This window comes from Chrysochloris asiatica, unplaced genomic scaffold (genome assembly GCF_000296735.1).
Source record: "Chrysochloris asiatica unplaced genomic scaffold, ChrAsi1.0 scaffold00111, whole genome shotgun sequence".
NCBI classification, from domain to species: Eukaryota; Metazoa; Chordata; class Mammalia; order Afrosoricida; family Chrysochloridae; genus Chrysochloris; species Chrysochloris asiatica.
The window spans coordinates 6358332-6370788 of NW_006408629.1; the positions used below are offsets into that span (position 1 = coordinate 6358332).

The window sequence follows — 12457 nt, forward strand, 5'->3', positions numbered from 1 at the left end:
AAGGCACCAGAATTGATGAAATGAAAATTGAAATCTTTCAAGAAAGTGAGGCAGCACAGGAGGCACTCACTCATCTCTGCCAAGAAATTTGGTAGACAACTATATGGCCAACTGACTGGAGATCCATATCTATATGCCTATTCAAAGAGAGGTGACCTCACAGAATGTGGAAATAATCAGACAATATCATTAATATTGTATACAAGTAAAATTCTGTTAAAGGTAACTCAAAAACAGCTGCAACCATACATTGGCATGGATTTCCAAAGTTCAAGCCAGATTCAGAAGAGGACGTGGAATGAAGTATATCATTGTTGACATCAGAGGGAGCTTGGCTGAAAAGAGAGAATACTAGAAAGATATTTACCTGTGCTTTATTGACTATGCAAATGTTCTTGATTGTGTGGATCATGACAAGCTAATGACATCATTATGGAGAATGAATATTCAGAATTACATAACTGGGTTCATAAGGAACGTACACACAGACACAGAAGCAGTTGTTCGAACAGAACTAGGGAACACCGAATGGCTTACATTAGGAAAGGTGTGCACGAGTTATAATTTTTTTTTTACCATATGAATTCAACCTGTATGCTGAGTACATAATCCAAGAAACTGGATTATATGAAGAAAAATATGACATCAAGATTGAAGGAAGACTCATTAATAACCTGTGATATGCAGATGATACAACCTTACTTGCTGAAAGCAAAGAGGACTAAAAATATTTACTGATGAAAATCAAAGAAAGACCACAGATTTTGCTATGGGTTGCACCTCAATGTAAAGAAAACAGAAATCCTAACCACTGGACCAATAAACAACATCCATATGGAGAAAAGACTGAAGTTGTCAAAAACTTCATTTTGCTTGGATCAACCATCAACACTCATGGAAGCAGCAGTCAAGAAATTAAACACTGTATTGCATTAGGCACAAGACCTCTTTAGAGTGTTTAAGAGCAAAGATGTTAGTTTGAGGACTAAGGTATTTCTGAACCAAGCCATGATATTTTTAATGACCTCATATGTGAGTGAAATTTGTACAGTGCTTAAGGAAGACTGTAGAAGAATTGATGCTTTGGGTTATGGTGTTGGAGGAGGATATTAAAAGTACCATGGACTATCAAAAGAACAAACAAACCTGTGTTGGAAGTAGCACAACCAAAATGCTCCTTGAAAGCCAGGATTACCATATTATCAGGAAGGAGCAGCCCCTGGAGAAAGATATCATGTTTGCTAAAATGGACAGTTGGAGAAAAAGAGGAAAACCCCCCAATGAGATGGATTGGCACAGTGGCAGCTGCAATGGTCTCAAATATGGATGTGAGGTTGGCGTAGGACTGCACAATGTTTCATTCTGTTGTGTATAGGGTCACTATGAGTCTGTACTGACTCGATGGAACCTAATAACAACAACTGCATTAGGCAAATCTACTACACAAGACGTCCTTAAAGTGTTCAAGAGGTCAGTTTGAGAACTAAGGTGCTCCTGACCCAAGCCATGGTATTTTCAATCGCCTCTTATGCATGTGAAAGTTTAACAATGAGTAAGGAATACTGTAGAAGAATCGATGCACTTGAATTTTGGTATTGGCAAAGAATATTGAAAGTACCATGGATTGTCAAAAGAACAAGCAAATCTGTCTTGGAAGAGGTACAGCTAGAATGTTCCTTAGAAGTGAGAATGACCAGGCTTTAACTTTTATGTTTTGCATATGCTGTTAGGAGGGACCAGTCCCTGGAGTAAGTCACCACACTTCGAAAAGTGAAGGGTCACAGAAGAAAAGGAAGATCCACAATGAGATGGATTGACACAGTAGCAGCAACAGTGGGAGGATGTTGTACTAACGGTTTCATTCTGTTGTGCATAGGATCGGTATGAGTCAGAACCAACTCAATAGCATCTAACAACAACTTTATATTATAGAGTGATTGTGAGATATAAATATACTAAACACTTAGAATTGTGCCTGACACATATTAAGCTTCATTGGATGTTTATTACTATTGTTAACACTGACTTAGTGAGATGATGACTATGATAGAAGTCATTTCAACAGAATAGAGAGGATATTAAACAAAGAAAAGTTTAAAGTGACAAAAGACGCTTTAAAGTATAAAAAATAATGAGATAGCCAGAGGATGATACAAACTGAAAAAAGAACTTTTTGTTTCTTTCATTAGAAATGAGTGATGTTAATACATGTTTGTATATTAAATGGGAATGATCAAATAGAAAGGGGAAAAGAATCAGAACAAGAAGGAAAAGAGATAATCCCAAGAGTCAATTCTTTGAGCAATGAATAGATTATAGGGCACAAATGGCCTTCTTGTTAAGTGCCATCAAGTCAGTTCTGACTCATAGTGACCCTGTGTAGGGTTTCCAAGAAACAGCTGGTGGGTTTGAACCACCAACTGTATTTTTAGCAGTCCAGTGTTTATCCTACAGCACCATACCAGGACTACAAAATGGCCTTGTTGTTGTTGTTAAGTGGCATCAAGTTGGTTCAGACTCATAGCAACCCTGTATAGGGTTTCTGAGGAGCGACTGGTAAATTTGAACTGCCAGCCATGCAGTTCAAACTGACCTTGAGGTTGAGTGATTATCGTATGGTGTCACACCAGGACTCCCCTTAGTAGGAATAAAAATATATCTGCCATAATAAAAGGAAGACCCCGAAGGAATGTGGATGCTAAATAATGAAGATCAGTGGACAGTGGGAAGGTAGAACTTGCCTAAATATATGCATTTTTCTCAATGAAGAATTTGGGCAGATGGAGAGAAGTTGCTGGGGGAAAGAGAATAAAAAGAAAAGAGCAAAGACATTATTGCAATGGATAACTTATTAACAAAGAATTTTTTTGTGAGTCCAATCACCATTTTCCAAAATATTCTTTCAAAAATTAGCACTTCCACAACTTTATAAAAAAGTAAATCCATAAATTCTTTCTCCCATACTCTTACCCTATTAGAAAATCACTTTCTATATAATTTTACTTAATAATCTGAATACTTCTTTAGTATATTGTATAGACAGCTATACAGTGCATAAAAGCATTTTATTAACCAATTGTTGTTACTAAGTGCCATGGAATTGTTTCCAAGTTATAGCTACCTGTAAAGGGTTTCCGAGAAGTGGCTGATCTTAAACCGCTGAATTATGGTTCAAACCGATCTTGTTGTCTAGCACATTAACCCACAGCGCCACACCAGGATTCCTATTATCCAATTAAAATATTTATTTTTAACTGGAACATGTAATCAAAGATGATGAGTATTTTTAAAATTAAATTAATATAAGCACAATATCCTTACTGATAATATATTTCACATATTAGCGAATGGTGTCTGTTAGACATTAGATTCTGAAATAAAGTTCCTTTTTTTTATTCTAAGAAAGATTATAGAACTGCATTCTGATATGATTTTCCTTTAAAATGACCCTAATGATCTCCTGGTATGGTGCTGTAGGATCAAACCTGCAAACCGTAAGGTCAGTAGTTCAAACTTACCAGCTGGTTTTCAGAAACCCTGTGTACAGGATCGGTATGAGTTGGAACCGACTCGAAAGCACTTAACAACAGCAACAACAACAATATATTCCTGGGTCCTGGTGTGGCACTGTAGGATAAGGACTGGACTGCTAACCGCTAGTTAGGTGGTTCAAACCCACCAGGCACTCCTCAAAACCCTATACAAGGTCACTATTAGTTAGAACCAACTCAACAGCACTTAACAACAGTAACAATGTATTCCTGGAGTTCCTGAATGGTGCTTGGTTGCTAACTGAAAGATTTGAGGTTTGAATCTACTCCAAGGAACCTGTGAAGAAAAGCCTAGTGATTTACTTCCAAAAAATCAGCCATTGAAAATCCTATGGTGCACAGTTCTGTTCTGACCTATATAGGGTCACCAAGAGTCAGAATGGACTCAATAGCAACTGTTTGTTAATGTGTAGACAGTTCCCAAGTTGTCAAGGAGATCTGTTTCTAACCTGTGCAATAGGTGCACACAGTTCTTAGTACAAGAATAGACTTGGAGCCTTTTCAGTAATTTAAAAGTTACACACTGCAGCAAGTGAAGGTGACTTTGATGAATAATTTGGTATTATTAGGAACTGGTTCCATTGTTTCAAAATTAAGACAAATTTATACAACACCAAAAGGCAAGTAGGAGCTTTCCTGGAATCCTCATGTGGCACTGTAAGATAAACAATGGACTGCTAACTACAAGGTCTGTGGTTCAAATCCACCAAATGGCCCTTAAGAAATATAAATAGGGTCACTCTGAGTCGGAATTCACTTGATGGCACTGGACAATAACAGGAGCTTCTCTTAAATAAGATATTCATAACCCAGGAACAGTTTGTATTCCTAATCTCTGTTCCTTTCATCATTAGCATATACAAAGCATATGGTAAATGGTAGATTACTATTCTAATCTTTATTGTTGTTGTTGTTGTTATGTGCTGTGGAGTCGATTCCAACTCATAGTGACCCTGTACAGGGTTTCTGAGGCTGTGAATCTTTACAGGAGCAGAAAGCCTCATCTTTTTCCCACAGAACTGCTGGTAGCTTCGAACTGCTGACCCTGAGGTTCACAGCCCGATTCGTAACCACTACACTACTAGAGCTCCATAATCTTTATAGGAAGAATGAACAAATAAACAAACCCAGTGCCATTGAGTTCATTTCAATACATAACAATTTTACATGACAAAGTAGAACTGTCCCATAGAGTTTCCAAGGTTGTATGGTGCTGTAGGATAAGCAGTGGACTGCTAGCTACAGGTTGGTAGTTTAAACCCACCAGCTGCTTCTCAGAAACCACATACAAGGTTTCTGTTAGTCGGAACAGACTCAATATTACTTAACAACAACAATCTTTACAGAAGATGACTGCCACATCGTTCTCTAGGAGAGCCACTGGTTGGTTTGAATCACCTAACTTCTGGTTAATAGCTAAGTGCTTAACCACCATGCCACCAGGGATCCTTTTATAAGAAGGCAAAAATATAATTCTTATGTTTGTGAAACTTACATGATTTAAACTTCCCACAAATATACGATCCCACTGCTAGGTTTTATGATAACAAAGACATTTAATGGAATTATTTCAATAAAATCTAAAAAGTGGTTTGTGACCTCAAACGTATTTATTTCAATCTTTTCCTCCTCTTCTTATATTACCTCATACTTTCATGTTCTGCCTGTCTTTTTGTTTTGTTTTGTTAGAACTTAAAAGGGCTTTCATCTGGACATCAAAGTCATCAAACCACCTCATCTAAAACAGGCAATTGTTACCATAAGACCTTTCTTTGAATATCCTTAAGTAGCAGTCAGTAGTCAATAATCAGATTCTATGGAAATTTCGCTTGTAAATAGTAAAATATTATAAAAGGTCAAGGTTTGAAATTGCAAGTATTAAAAAGTATCAGTCACCTCATATGCATGTGAAAACTGGACAATGAATACGGAAGAATAAAGAAAAATTAATGTATTTGAAATGTGGTATTGGTAAAGAATATTGAAAGTACCACAGATTGCCAGAAGAACAAGCAAATTTGTTTTGGAAAAAGTACAACTGGAATGCTCCTTAGAAGTAACTATGGTGAGATGTTGTTTTTTATACTTTGGACATGTTGTCAGCAGGGACCAATCCCTAGAAAAGGAATACACAGAGTCACTGTACCAAAAATGATTGATGTTCAACCATTTCAAGAGGTAACATATGTCAAGAGTGAATGATACTGAAGGAAGAAGTCCAAGGTGCATTGAAGGAACTGGCAAAGAACAAGGCACCAGGAATGATGGAAGAAAAATTGAAATCTTTCAAGAAAGTGAGACAGCACATGAGGCACTCACTCATCTCTGCCAAGAAATTTGGAAGATGAGCATCTGGCTGACTGATAAGAAGAGATCCGTATTTGTACCCATTCCAAAGAGAGGTGACCCAACGGAATGCAGAAATCATCAGATAATATCTTTGATATGCCATGCAAGTAAAGTTTTACTAAAAGTAATACAGAAACAGCTACAAGCTTACATTGACAGAGAACTTCCAGAGGTTCAAGAAGATTTAGAAGAGGCCATGGAACAGACATCATTAGCTAATGTCCAATGGATCTTGGCTGAAAGCAGAAAATATCAGAAAGATGTTTACCTGTGCTTTATAGACTATGCAAAGGCTTTCGATTATGTGGATCATGACAAGCTATGGACAGCATTGTGAAATATGAGTATTTCAGAACACTTAATTGTGCTCATGAGGAATCTGTAGCAGGACCAAGAGGCAGTTGTTCGACTAGAACATGGGAACACTGAATGGTTTAAAATTGAGAAAGGTGTGCAACAAGTTTGTGTTCTTTCACCATACTTATTCAGTCTGTATGCTGAGCAAGTAATCTGAGAAGCTGGGTTCTATGAAGAAAAACATGGAATCAGGATTGAAGGAAGACTTGTTAAGAACCTGCAATATGCAGATGATACAACATTGCTTGCTGAAAGTGAAGAAGACTTAAAACATTTACTGATGAAGATCAAAGAGCACATCTTCAGTATGGATTATATCTCGATGTCAAGAAAACAAAAATTATCACCAGTGGACCAATAAACAATATTCTTATCAATGAAGAAAAGATTGAAATTGTCAAGGACTTCATTCTTCTTGGATCAACTATCAACACTCTTGGAAGTAGCAGTCAAGAAATCAAAGGACGTATTTCATTAGGCAAATGTGCTGCACAAAATCTTTTTAAAGTGTTGAAGTGCAAAGATGCCAGCTTGAGGACTAAGGGGCGCCTGACACAAGCCATGATGTTTTCAATAAGTTCACGTGTATGCGAAACCTGGACAGTGAATAAGGAAGACTGTATAAGAATTGATGCTTTTGAGATATGGTGCCGGAGGAGAATATTGAAAATGCCATGGGCTGCCTATTGAACCATAAGATCTGTGTTGGAAGAAGTGCAGCCAGAGTGCTCCTTGGAGGCCAAGATGGCCAAACTTTGTCTCTCATATATAGGACATATTGTCAGGAGGGACCAGTCTCTGGAGAAGGATATCATGTTTGGTAAGCTGGAGGGTCAGAGAAAAAGAGAAAGACCCTCAACGATATGGATTGGCCATGTGGGAACATCAATGGGCTCAAATGTGGCAACAGTACTGAGGTTGGCCCGGGCTCACAGGCTCGGGCAGTGTTTCATTCTGCTGTGCATAAGACTGATATGAATTGGTACCTACTCGATGGCTTCTTACAACAACAACTGAGGACCCAAAAACCCCAACCAGAGAGATTCTTCAGTTTCCCTTCCCTATAGGAATTTTTTCCCACATACATGAACCCACTCTAAACGCCAAACATCTGGCGCCAGTGACCGTTAGAACCCTCCTTAACTGCCAAACTTCTGACATCAGCAGCTTTCTCCAGATATGAGCCAATCAGCAACCTTTCCCAGATAAGAGCCAATCAGCAGCTTGAAGGTGGCATGCTATCATGAGAATCGTCCCCTGACCATCTATAAAAAGGCCTGTGTGCCTGCTTTCTAGGTCGCCATCAATCCAGATGGTAGACCCACTGCATGCAGTGTAACTTGAGATCAATAAATGCTTCTGCTGATTGTATGAGAGTCTTCTGTGGGGGACAAAAATTCAGGCACAACATTTGGGGGCTCTAAAGGGATTGTCCTCCTGAATCCTCTCCTTATGTTCAGCGTTTGATCTCCCGGCCAGTAAGCTCCCAGCGGTAAGCTTTTTTTGTTTTTTGTGTGTCTCTGTTTTTTTTTTTTTTTTTTCTGTGATTCAAATCAAACCTGCAGGCCCGGAAGTCCAGGTAGATGTGTTAGTGAATGCACTCCGCCCAGAGAATCGGGGAGACATCCTGCGGTTCCACCTGTTCCTGTTCCTGGTCAGTCAGAAAGGAATGAAGCAGGTCTCTCCTGTAAGTGGAACCTCCTAGAGGACACGCTGTCGTTCCAATCCTAGTGGATCCTGGCTACTGTCTTTTTTGTCAAAGCCGGCTCGTTATTGTCTTTACTGTCTGTCTCATTATTGTCTTAACTGTCTGTTGAGTGAATGATTGGATGATTTTAGCAAGTGTGTAACTGAACACAGCCTGCTGTGTGATTGAGCCTCCACCTGCGGTTCCACGACTCTCTCATACGGCATAACGGTGATTCACCGCTTCGTTAGCGGTGACCAGGGCCGGGGTTTATACGGCTACACCTTCAGTCAAGAAAGAGTTGAAACACCCCGCAAGGGGTGTGGCCAGGAAGGCGCCTGAGTGAATACCCCTGTCCGTTACCCGAACCCTACCCTATGTTTTCCCCATGTTCTACGTGTATCCTGATTAACCTCGCCTATTTACCCTTAGTTTTGGTTTTAAGTCCTGGACTTGTTGTGACCACTTCTGATGACTGGACTTTCTGTTACAGATTAACTCTCTCTTTCCTCTACTTACTCTGTACTTTTTCTTTTCTGACTATACTTTATCTTTGACTAGTCTGCAACTTCTTCCTCTGTTCTCCAGTTCCTTTTCTCTGACTGGCGCATGCTGAGCTTACTAAGAGAACCTAGTGCAGCATTTTGGCCTCACATAGGACTGGGTTTCGGCCCCTCCTGGGACCAATTCCTTGGTGAGTGTTGTACACTGGCACTATAACTCATGTAAGCAGCAAAGCCGTCAGAAACATCCTTGCTATCACTGAAAATACTAACCAGACCAATCACTATGTGTCAAACTGTATCTACCCCTCTAGGCCTAGTCCAAAAGCTCTTCAAAGAAATTCGACAATTAGCTACTAGAGATGGCCTGACCCTAAGAAAAAGAAAAATGTTTGTCCTTTGCAGAAAGGAATGGCCTACTTTCAGCATCAGCTGGCCCAAAGCTGGAGCCTTTGACCTACCCACCATCCGTCGGGTCAAGGAAATAATTCTTGCAGACCCTGGTCACCTGGGTCAAATCAGTTACGTAATCACATGGGAAGGGCTAGTGACAAACCCACCCCCCGTGGCTTAAGCCCTTCCTGCCACCGGTCTCACCAAAATATGTCTTAATGTTGACCCCAAAAGAAAAGAAACCATCTGCTCCGCCGGGACTCAAACCACTCCCCTCTTATGACAGAGAAGAAGAGAAACACTCCCTTCCCCCACCATACCGACACCTTTTGCTGCCCCAAATACCGGCCAAGTCTCCAGAAGGGGATTCCTGGACCAGCACACCTCATACCCGAGGCTAGGACCTGACGTGATGAACCCCGTGAGCTGAATTTGCCGCCCTCCTTCACAGAGCCTTAGATCCCCCCCAATGCAGATGGAAACCCTCACCTCTTGCATTGGCCACTCACCACGAGTGACCTTTATAATTGGAAAATGCAGAATCCCAAGTTTTCAGAAAAACCTAGTGGTCTAGTAGACCTTTTAGATTCTGTTCTCTTTACCCATCAGCCCACCTGGGATAATTGCCACCAGCTTTTACAGGTTCTATTCACCACTGAAAAAAGAGAAAATTCTAAGAGAGGCTCAGTAACTAGTCCTGGGGCCAGAAAGGAGACCGACCATTAACCCTGATCTCATCAACTGCGGGTTTCCCCTGACCAGGCCCGACTGGGACTTCCACATGGGAGAAGGTAGGGAGAGGTTGAAAGTCTATCGCCAGACTCTAATAGGGGGGTCTCCGAGCAGCTGCCAGACGGCCGACAAATTTGTCCAAGGTAAGTCAGGTGACCCAGGGTAAAAACAAATCTCCTGGAGCATTTCTCGAGCGTCTCCTGGAGGCCTAATGTACCTATACTCCCTTGGACCCTGAAGCTGAAAACAACCGATCAGCTGTCAGTTTGGCCTTCATGAACCAGTCTGCACCTGACATTCAGCGAAAACTGCAGAGGCTCGAAGGCTTCGAAGGTAAGTGACTAGCTGACCTAATGGCAGTCACGCTTGGTTCTTGGTAGATCTGGAGAGTATCTAGTACCCGCTCCAGATCGCAGAGCTGGTGGCCCTTAAGAAATTGCGAAGTACTGAAAGTGTCTCCAACAGCCCCCTGCCAACCTCAGAAACTTTTAAGATAAACTTTATAATTCCAAATGGAGACCAGTATGATGGTGACTGCACAAGAACATCTTCTGGAATCTTTGAGAGAAATGGAATAGGGGTTCATACCACTGAGAATGGGATTATTTGCACAGGAAGCTGGAAAAAAGACAAGATGAATGGCTTTGGAAGACTTGAACATTTTTCAGGAGTAGTATATGAAGGACAATTTAAGGACAATGTGTTTCATGGATTGGGGACTTATACATTCCCAACTGGGGCAAAGTACACTGGAAATTTCAATGAAAATAGGGTGGAAGGCGAAGGACAGTATACTGACATACAAGGACTAGAATGGTGTTGTAACTTTCATTTCACAGCTGCTGAAACTAAAGCTACTCATGTAGATGACCTGCTTATAGCCGCCGAAACCCTGAGAGAGTGCAAAGAAGCCACAGAAGACCTTCTGAAGTCATTAGCAAAGCTTGGATACCAAGTGTCTGCTAAGAAAGCCCAGCTTTGCCAATAAGAAGTGACATATTTCGGGTACATACTTAAGGGGGGAAAGTGATGGTTGTCAGCCGCCAGGAAAGAAACTATCCTAAGAATCCCCTGGCCTTCAAATCGCTGAGAAATATGAGCATTCTTAGGGTCTGCTGGATTCTGCCAGTTATGGATCCCAAACTTTGCTAGCATAGCCCGCCCACTTTATGAAGCAACTAGAGGAGGAAAAACCCTTTAAATTGGACTGATTCTATGGAAGAAGCATTTAAGATGTTCAAATCAGCCTTACTCAGTGCACCCGCTTTGGCACTACCAGACGTAACTAAACCGTTCCATCTGTTCGTAGATGAGCGAGGAGGAGTTGCAAAAGGTTTGCTTGCCCAAACTCTCGGCCCCTGGAAGCGTGCAGTGGAATACTTGTCAAAGAAATTAGATCCAGTTGCAGCAGGGTGGCTCCCTTGCTTCAGAATTATAGCAGCTACTGCATTATTGGTAAAAGATGCTGATAAATTGACTCTAGGTCAGACTCTTAAAATCACAACCCCGCATGCAACTGAAAAAGTGCTGCAGTCCCCTCCAGGCAGATGGATGTCAAACGCCCGACTAGTCCATTACCAAGCTCTATCGCACAATCTTCCAAGAATACAATTCACAGTAACAAGCGCCCTCAACCCAACTTCACTACTGCCATGGCATCCAACATGGACAGGGAGATGATCCTGGCAGATTTTCAGGCATGCACGGGCATTGAAAATATTGATGAAGCTATTACATTGCTTGAACAAAATAATTGGGACTTAGTGGCAGCTATCAATGGTGTAATAACCCAGAAAAATGGCATTCTGCAAGTGAATATGGAGGTGAGACCATGCAAGGACCTGCATTTGATCCAGCAAGTCATTCATCTTCAGCATCAGCTCCCTCTTCCTCCTCAGCAGTTTGACCTGTAATACCATCTAGGCAAATCGTAGAACGGCAGCCTCAGATGCTGGACTTCAGAGTTGAATACAGAGACAAAAATGTTGATGTGGTACTTGAAGACAGCTGTACTGTTGGAGAGATTAAACAGATTCTAGAAAATGAGCTTCACATACCAGTGTCTAAAATGCTGTTGAAAGTCTGGAAGACTGGAGATGTGGAAGACAGTACGGTCTTAAAATCGCTACACTTGCGACCACCTTCATCATCTAGTCATGCTGGTGCCCTGCAGGAGTCATTAAATCAAAACTTCATGTTGATCATCACCCACCGAGAAGTCCAGAGGGAGTACAACCTGAACTTCTCAGGAAGCAGTACCATTCAAGAGGTAAAGAGGAATGTATATGATTTTACAAGTATCCCTGTTCACCATCAGTTATGGGAGGGCTGGCCAACTTCTGCCAAAGATGACTCCATGTGTCTTGCTGAATCTGGCCTCTCATATCCCTGCCACCGACTTACAGTGAGAAGAAGATCTTCACCTGCACAGACCAGGGAGCAGTCTGAGGAGCAAAGTACTGATGTTAGTGATAGTGTCGGAGATGACTTTGAAGATGCAACAGAATTTGGAGTAGATGATGGAGAAGTTTTCGGCATGGCATCATCTGCTGCTCTGAAAAAACCTCCAATGATGCCAGCAGAAAATGAAGGAGATGCCTTATTGCAATTTACAGCAAATTTTCTTCAAGATATGGTGACTGCCATCCTATATCTTTTTTATTGGCTCATTAGAAGCTGCTTTTCAAGAGGCCTTCTATGTAAAAGCCCGAGATAGAAAGCTTCTTGCTATCTACCTCCACCATGATGAAAGTGTATTAACCAACATGTTCTGCTCACAAATGCTTTGTGCTGAATCCATTGTCTCTTATCTGAGTCAAAATTTTAGAAAAACAACAGTGGATGAGTTAATGATGAGACTCATGGCTGCAATGGAGATCTTCACT

General features: G+C 41.1%; 1 protein-coding gene and 1 pseudogene across 1 annotated transcript in view; one reads left to right on the forward strand and one right to left on the reverse strand.

Moving 5' to 3' along the window:
* MCTP1 (multiple C2 domains, transmembrane 1) overlaps positions 1-12457 on the reverse strand; it is a 956699-nt gene that overhangs the window by 640593 nt on the left and 303649 nt on the right. The gene's annotated exons all lie outside the window — the stretch shown is intronic.
* LOC102841616 overlaps positions 11225-12457 on the forward strand; it is a 20337-nt pseudogene continuing 19104 nt past the window's right edge.